The sequence below is a fragment of the Salvelinus fontinalis genome, chromosome 12 (genome assembly GCF_029448725.1).
Source record: "Salvelinus fontinalis isolate EN_2023a chromosome 12, ASM2944872v1, whole genome shotgun sequence".
Lineage (NCBI taxonomy): Eukaryota > Metazoa > Chordata > Actinopteri > Salmoniformes > Salmonidae > Salvelinus > Salvelinus fontinalis.
This window is the reverse complement of record NC_074676.1, coordinates 53,226,955-53,234,355: the sequence shown is the minus strand read 5'-3', so window position 1 is coordinate 53,234,355 and position 7,401 is coordinate 53,226,955.

The window sequence follows — 7,401 nt, the reverse complement described above, 5'->3', positions numbered from 1 at the left end:
AGTTTGCGCCCAGATTCTGTGCGCTCTCTCGCTATAACGTAAGCTGGATGTCGTACTGAAGTTATTTTTAGAATTCTAACACGGCGATTGCATTAAGAACTGGTGTATCTATAATTTCCTATACAACATGTATTTTTTAGTAAAGTTAATGAATAGTTATTTGGTCAGAATAGGTGAGTGTCATAAATATACCCGGACATTCTGGGAAAAAGATGCTACGTTAGCACAATGTATAACCACGAATTTCAGCTCTAAATATGAACATTTTCGAACAAACCATATATGTATTGTGTAATATGATGTTATAGGACTGTCATCTGATGAAGTTTATGAAGGTTAGTGAAATAATTCATCTATTTTGCTGGTTTTGTCGCTATCGCTACCGTTTGCCTTGAATCAATGCTGTTGTGTGGCTGGCTATTGTAGTAAGCTAATATAACGCTATATTGTGTTTTCGCTGTAAAACACTTAAAAAATCTGAAATATTGTCTGGATTCACAAGATGTTTGTCTTTCATTTGCTGTACACCATGTATTTTTTAGAAATGTTTTATGATGAGTATTTGGTTATTTCACGTTGGTGTCTGTAATTACTCTGGCTGCTTCGATGCTATTTGTGACGGTAGCTGTGATGGTAGCTGCAATGTAAAACTGATTTATACCTCAAATATGCACATTTTTCGAACAAAACATAGATTTATTGTATAACATGTTATAAGACTGTCATCTGATGAAGTTGTTTCTTGGTTAGTTTGCTTGGTCCTTGGTTAGTTTGGTTGGTTTTGTGCAAGCACCTGTGCTGTGAAAAATGTCTGTGCTTTTTTGTATTTGGTGGTGAGCTAACATAAATATACGTGGTGTTTTCGCTGTAAAACATTTAAAAAAATCGGACATGTTGGCTGGATTCACAAGATGTTTATCTTTCATTTGCTGTATTGGACTTGTTAATGTGTGATAGTTAAATATTTCTAAAAAATATCTTTTGAATTTCGCGCCCTGCACTTGAGCTGGCTGTTGTCATAAGTGTACCGACATCGGGCTTGCAGCCATAAGAAGTTAAAGTCAAAGTTAACTCTGTGATGTCAGCTGAGCAATAACCGCTACCACACATCGACAACCTTTTCACAGGCTTAGCTGGGGGTCAAAGTTCAGCAAAATAGACTTCTGCCAAGCCTACCAGCAGATGTACGTAAATGAAAGGTCAAAGGAGCTGTTGACCATCGTGTCACACAAGGGACTCTTCAGGTACTGTCGTCTACAGTTTGGAATCACAAGTGCGCCAGCGCTGTTCCAGAAGGCGATGGACCAGATCTTGAGTGGATTGCCAGGAGTACAATGCTACCTGGATGACATCCTTATCACTGGGAAGGACAAAAAACACATCTTCGGAACTTGGACACAGCCTTACAGAGGTTTAAATACTACGGACTGCAAGTTCGTAAGGACAAATCTGCATTATTCTAATCATGGGGTTACTGAATCACTATGGATGCTTTATCCAGAGCTTAGCAATGAATCTGACGCAGCTGCATCAGTTGCTTTGTTAGGACAAAACATATAAATGGACAGAACAAAACCAAGGAAACAATACTGAAATCTGAGGTACTGATACACTTTGACCTGTCATTGCCCATCCAAATAGCTTGTGATACAAGTCCATATGGTGCGGGAGAAGTTATGTCCCATATCATGTCTTCCGGTGAAGAGAAGCCAATCGTTTTCACATTGAGGACATTGAACAAAGCAGAATGTAACTACGCACAGATAGAACCAGAAGCCCTAAGCATCATTTTTGGAGTGCGTAAGTTTCACCAGTATTGGTACAGGAGGATGATCACCCTTCTTACTGATTATCGTCCGCTGACGAGCAACTTTGTTTATGTAGCTAGCTTGGCTGGCTAGCCACTTTGGTAGCTACTGGCTGGCTAGCTAGCTGACACCGAAGAGATGATAGAATGATTTCCTGACTGAAGCACATATCTACTGACAGTGACACAGTTCTCCATGTGGACTGACAGTGAACTTTAGTACACCATTATATTTAACACTGTTTAAAATTAGCAATGTTGAGGTGGTATAACTGACAAAATGAAATGAGATGTCAGAACCCAGCTGGCAGGAGGTAAATTACATTCTCAAGAAGGCCAGAGGAAGATCAGCACAATGTACATGGGACAAAATGTTAAAATTCCAATAGCTAAAAATTTCACTGACTGAAAAACCTCAAACCAACTAAAAATTATAGAAGGTCATACAGAAATGTTGAAACATTTATTGACAAACTAAAAGGTGTGCAACATGAAAATATTTTGTAATTTATTGACGGTCCCTAATTATCCCGGATTAAGGCTATCCAAAGTCAATGTCAGGTCACACACCACCCGGGTGAAGCTAATTGGCTTCATAATTTGGCTAACTCTACACACCTGAAAACACTAGACACCCACATCAAACCATACCCCATAACCAACTCGCGTTTGAATTCAGTCATGGCCGCTAGCATTTCTTAATGAACCAAATCCACCCTTTAAAACTAACTAACGATCTGTTGCACCTCTACCTTGCTACCTTTCAGATGAGCCAAGGAGGAAGACAGATGAGAACAACAGGCCAGTGGAAGACTTGGAACAGCAGCAGCCAGGGGCAAATGCTAGGGAAGAGGATGATTTAGGTGACCCAGTCACCAAAACTATTTAAGCTACCCCAGTATCCCCTTGACCGTTTTGGATCACAAAACTAAAGAGACACACCAGATAAGACACAGAGACATGAACAGAAGAGTAGGTGATGGAGAGACACCAGACAATATACAGAGTAAGTGACAGAAGAGAGCAGATGGAAAGAGAACAGAGGTAGATTGAGCACGTGGTAGACTCTATCCCTTCAAGCAGCTCTATAGATTATAATTAGTTTTATTTCTTTGCACAAATTGGAACAGGTGAAATACAAACAGTTAAAAAGTAAACATGGTTTACTAAGAATTTGCATGTGAAAAACGCTGTGAAATTACTATGACAATTTTTTTTCATGTATACTTTTAACAACCAGGACAGGATGAGAGAGGAGGGTAGACAAGAGACAACAACATATAATACTAAGAGACAGCAACAGATAAGGGCAGACAAGAGAAACAGCAACACAGAGAAAGTGATAAGAGAGAGGCAGAGGAGGGGTGAGCACATAGTAGACTGTATCACTTAAAGCTGCTCTATGGATTCTAATTACTGCAGTGTGTGTGTGCTTGTTAGAGAGAGAGAGAGAGAGAGAAGGGAGAGAGAGAGAGAGAGAGGGGGGGGGGGTGTTTGGGTACTGTGGGATTCTTTAATCAGTTTAGCTCATTGGATAGGTCAGAGTCTTTGTTTGAAGTTGTTGAGTGGTTTTCAGCCATACACTGTAGATGTATGTGTATCAGAGTAGACAGAGAGTGTTCGAGAGTAGAGAGACCCACAGTAGCAACTGTAATTTAGTACTGGCAGTGTCTGCTGTGGCAGGTGGGAAGGTGCAAATTTCCTGAAAAATATAAAATCTCTCAATGCTCTAATCTCTCAATGTTAATCTCAAAGTGCACCAAATTCTTGCATTTAGCTGTTGAAATTCCGTCTTTTTTTGCTGGGGAAGAAGGCCCCGGACTTCCCTACAGGATTTGGACTAAGCCCTGAATGTCTTCAAATCCTAGAAACGCCCCTGTGTTATATCATCATGTTATTGAACAATGAGATATTCAATCAAAAAAAGAAAAGAAGGGAAATATAATTACTTACCACCTTTCCTAAGTAGCATGAGAACAGAGAAAGGCAGATAGGAGGCAAAATCTGTAAAACAAAAACAAACAAACAATAAGAAACATGCATTTCTCCAAAGAAATCAGAATCAAATAAAAAAATCAGCCTTGGGAAATGGGCTATGGGTAGGCCTAGTCCGTGAAACAAAGCCTACCCCCATAGCCTACAGATACTGTACTCTTCCCTTCAGAGTTTACAGTACACTGGCAAAGTCAGGTAGAAATATCTTGTGCCACTACCTGGGCTAAATCTTAGTCACCAGAGCAGGGGTACCCCAATTAACTAGTTGAAACCTCTTTTACCCAAGACAGAGGCTATAGAAACATCAGAATAATACCATAAAAATCCCACCGGCCTTACCAATTCAAACAACAACTAAGATCTGATGAATTAATAAACTAAATAATACATTGATAAAAGGATGAAAAAATGGGTGTGCGCCTCACACAGACAGCGGACGTGCACGAGAAGCTCTCGGAGCTCCGAGTGGTGTCAACGGACAGAAGAGAAAAAAAGGCTTTATTTTTATTTGATTTTATTGTAACCAGACACAAATGCAAATCAACAGCACAGGTAAAATGAAAAATACATCAAAATACATTCAAGATTTAAAACTATTCAGAAAACAGACGTCAGAAGGAGATAACCACCCTAAGTGGTGACCTGAGGAGGCATAAGAAGGCTTTTCACAAAGCAAGGGAGGATGAGAAACCAGCGTTGAAGGATACCTGATATTTAGACCTTGTTAACTGCACATTAAAACCTTGTGCCGAGCTGAGTATCATGGCAGGGACAGAAGGAGGCAGATGAAGGAGAGCATGGATTTCACAAAGAACCTCCCAGTATCTCTCAAAACTCCTGGGGTGACAAAAGATCAGGAGAACTGAAAGCAATAAAGAAAGAGGTGGAGGAGCACATTTGTGGAGTCCACAGCGACCCCAGATGTGAGGACGAGCTAGAGGAGATGGCAAAACTCATCAAACCAGATGAGCTCACCATCCCCTTTGAGGTGTCGGAACCCATCTGGCAGGAGGTAAATTACTTTCTCAAGAAGGCCAGTGGAAGATCAGTGCCAGGGCCTAATGGTATTCCGTACAAGGTGTTAAAATACTGTGAGAGGCTCAAGAGGAGACTCTGGAGGCTGCTGAAAGTGGCTTGGAGGAAAGATTATCTTGCAGAAAAATGGCCAGATGCTGAGGGGTGTTTCATTCCAAAAGAGGAAAACTCCACAAACATCAAGCAATTACAAACCATCTCACTCCTCAATGTGGAAGATAAAATCTTCTTTAGAATTCTTGCAAAGAGGTTGACAACATTCATGTTGGACAACAACTACATTGACACCTCAGTGCAAAAGGGTGGAGTTCCAGGAGTGTCTTTGTGCCTTGAACACACGTAAGCAAGGAGATCTGACAGTCCTTTGCATAGACCTAACCAATGCCTATGGAACCATACCCCACAATCTGGTGGAAACCACACTCAAGACCTACCGTGTTCTTGTGAGATTCCAGAAGCTCCTTCAGTGCTACTTTGACATCTTCAATATGCGCTTCATAAGTAGAGACTTCACCACCACATGGCAAAGGCTGGAGGTAGACAATGTCACCAGGTGCATCTCAGTTACTCTGTTTTCTGCAGTGATGAAACTCCTTGTCAAATCAGCAGAGATGCTAAGAATGGGTGTAGTACTGGCAAGCGGCATCCAGCAGGCTCCAATCAGAGCATTCATAGACGATCTGACGATCACAGAAAAGTCAGTTCCAGAAGGCATATGGATTCCGGAAGATCTGGTAGAGCTTACCAATTGGGCCAAAATGGTGTTCAAGCCTACAAAATCCAGAAGCCTAAGACTGAAAAAAGGGACATGTCCAGGAACGGTAATGATTTATTAAGATCAGAGAGGAGACCATCCCCACCATCAGACAGAAGCCTCAACGACAAAGGGAGTGTGAAGGAGATGCTCTTGCAAGTCAACCTTTAGATGACATCGAGAGAGAGAAAAGAGAGAGAGAGACAGAGAGAGAGAGAGAGGCGGCCTACATGACAAGTTTACGGCCCGGGGCTAACAAAACAGGGTTTTACCAGACTCAACTTGCCACTGTTTGCCTATGAGGTACAGCTTTCAAACATGGAGGCTCTCGAGAAGAACATTAACAACTTCCTCAGGAGATGGCTGGTAGTCCCAAGAAGCTTCTACGCCATCGGCCTGGCATCGATTATCATGTCACCAGAATAAGACCCTAGACATTTCTTGGAAAGGAGCATCAAGCTCATCACTTTGCACTTTCACCACCCTGTGAAGTTCATCATATCATAATTTATTTTGTCTGTAGTCTAATAAACTGCATACTTTCCTGACGGGTTGTAGTGGGAGGACCAAACAACATGTCAATCGCGTGACTTGAAGTTTACTTTGATATGATGGTTATTATATCAATATCTGGATGGATGGATGAATGGATGGATAGATAGATGCATAGATAGATGCCCCATGACTGTGCAACCTAATCATTACGAAACCTGTATTCAATCAAATAAGCCACACGTAGCAAGTAAGCCGTTATATTTTTTGTTAACCAAATTCCACACTCTCATTTGTATCTGTATTTGTATTTATTATGGAACCCCATTAACTGCTGCTCTTCCCGGGGTCCAGCAACATAAGACAGTTACATACAGTTTAAAACACTATATGACATTACATTTCATAACATCTTGCCCAACACACTCAGTGCGTTCCCTCAGGCCACCACCACATATTTACAATACAACACCCATGTGCACGTGTGTGTAGATTACGTGTCTTATCATGATCATGTGTTTCTCTGCTCTCTTCACAGTCCTCGCTGTTCAATAAGGTGTATTTTTATCCCTGATGTGGAATAGAGTTCCATGTAGCCATAGCTCTATGTAGTACCGTGTGCCTCCCATAGTCTGTTCTTGACTTGGGGATTGTGAAGAGACCTTTGGTGGCATGTCTTATTTGGTATGCATGGGTGTCCGAGCTGTGTGATAGTAGTTTAAAACCTCTTAAGCGTTGCAGTGATTTCACTCGCTATAGTAGCTGACGTGTATAGTTTTGAGTCATCCTCTTACATAGCCACTCTGGCTTTACTCAAGGCCAGTGGCATGCCATAAGTAAAGATTGAAAAAGTTAAGGGGCCTAGATAGCTGCCCTGGGGAATTCCTGATGCTACCTGAATTATGTTGGAGAGGATTCTATGAAACAACACCTTCTGTGTTCTGTTAAACCGGTAACTCCTTATCCACAATATAGCAGGGGGTGTAAAGCCATAATATATATATTTTTCCATCAGAAGACTATAATCGATAATGTCAAAAACTCCTTGCTTGGTGAGTGAAAAACATGAAAAAGCACCACCTACTGGAGAAGACAGATTTTGGGCCCAGTCATCTTGCTTCGCCTATTCCTCTGACTGTTTCTTTTAAGATTCCCAGTGTCTGTGACGCCTGCCATTTGGTGCGACGCAGACTCGGTGGAGAGCGTGGTGAAACAGAGAAGATGCTGTCTGTCCTGCTGAGTTTGGATGCAGAGTCTGTTACGACTGTCGTCTTCCTCTTCCTCGGACGATGAGAGGAGAGAAGGATCGGAGGACCAA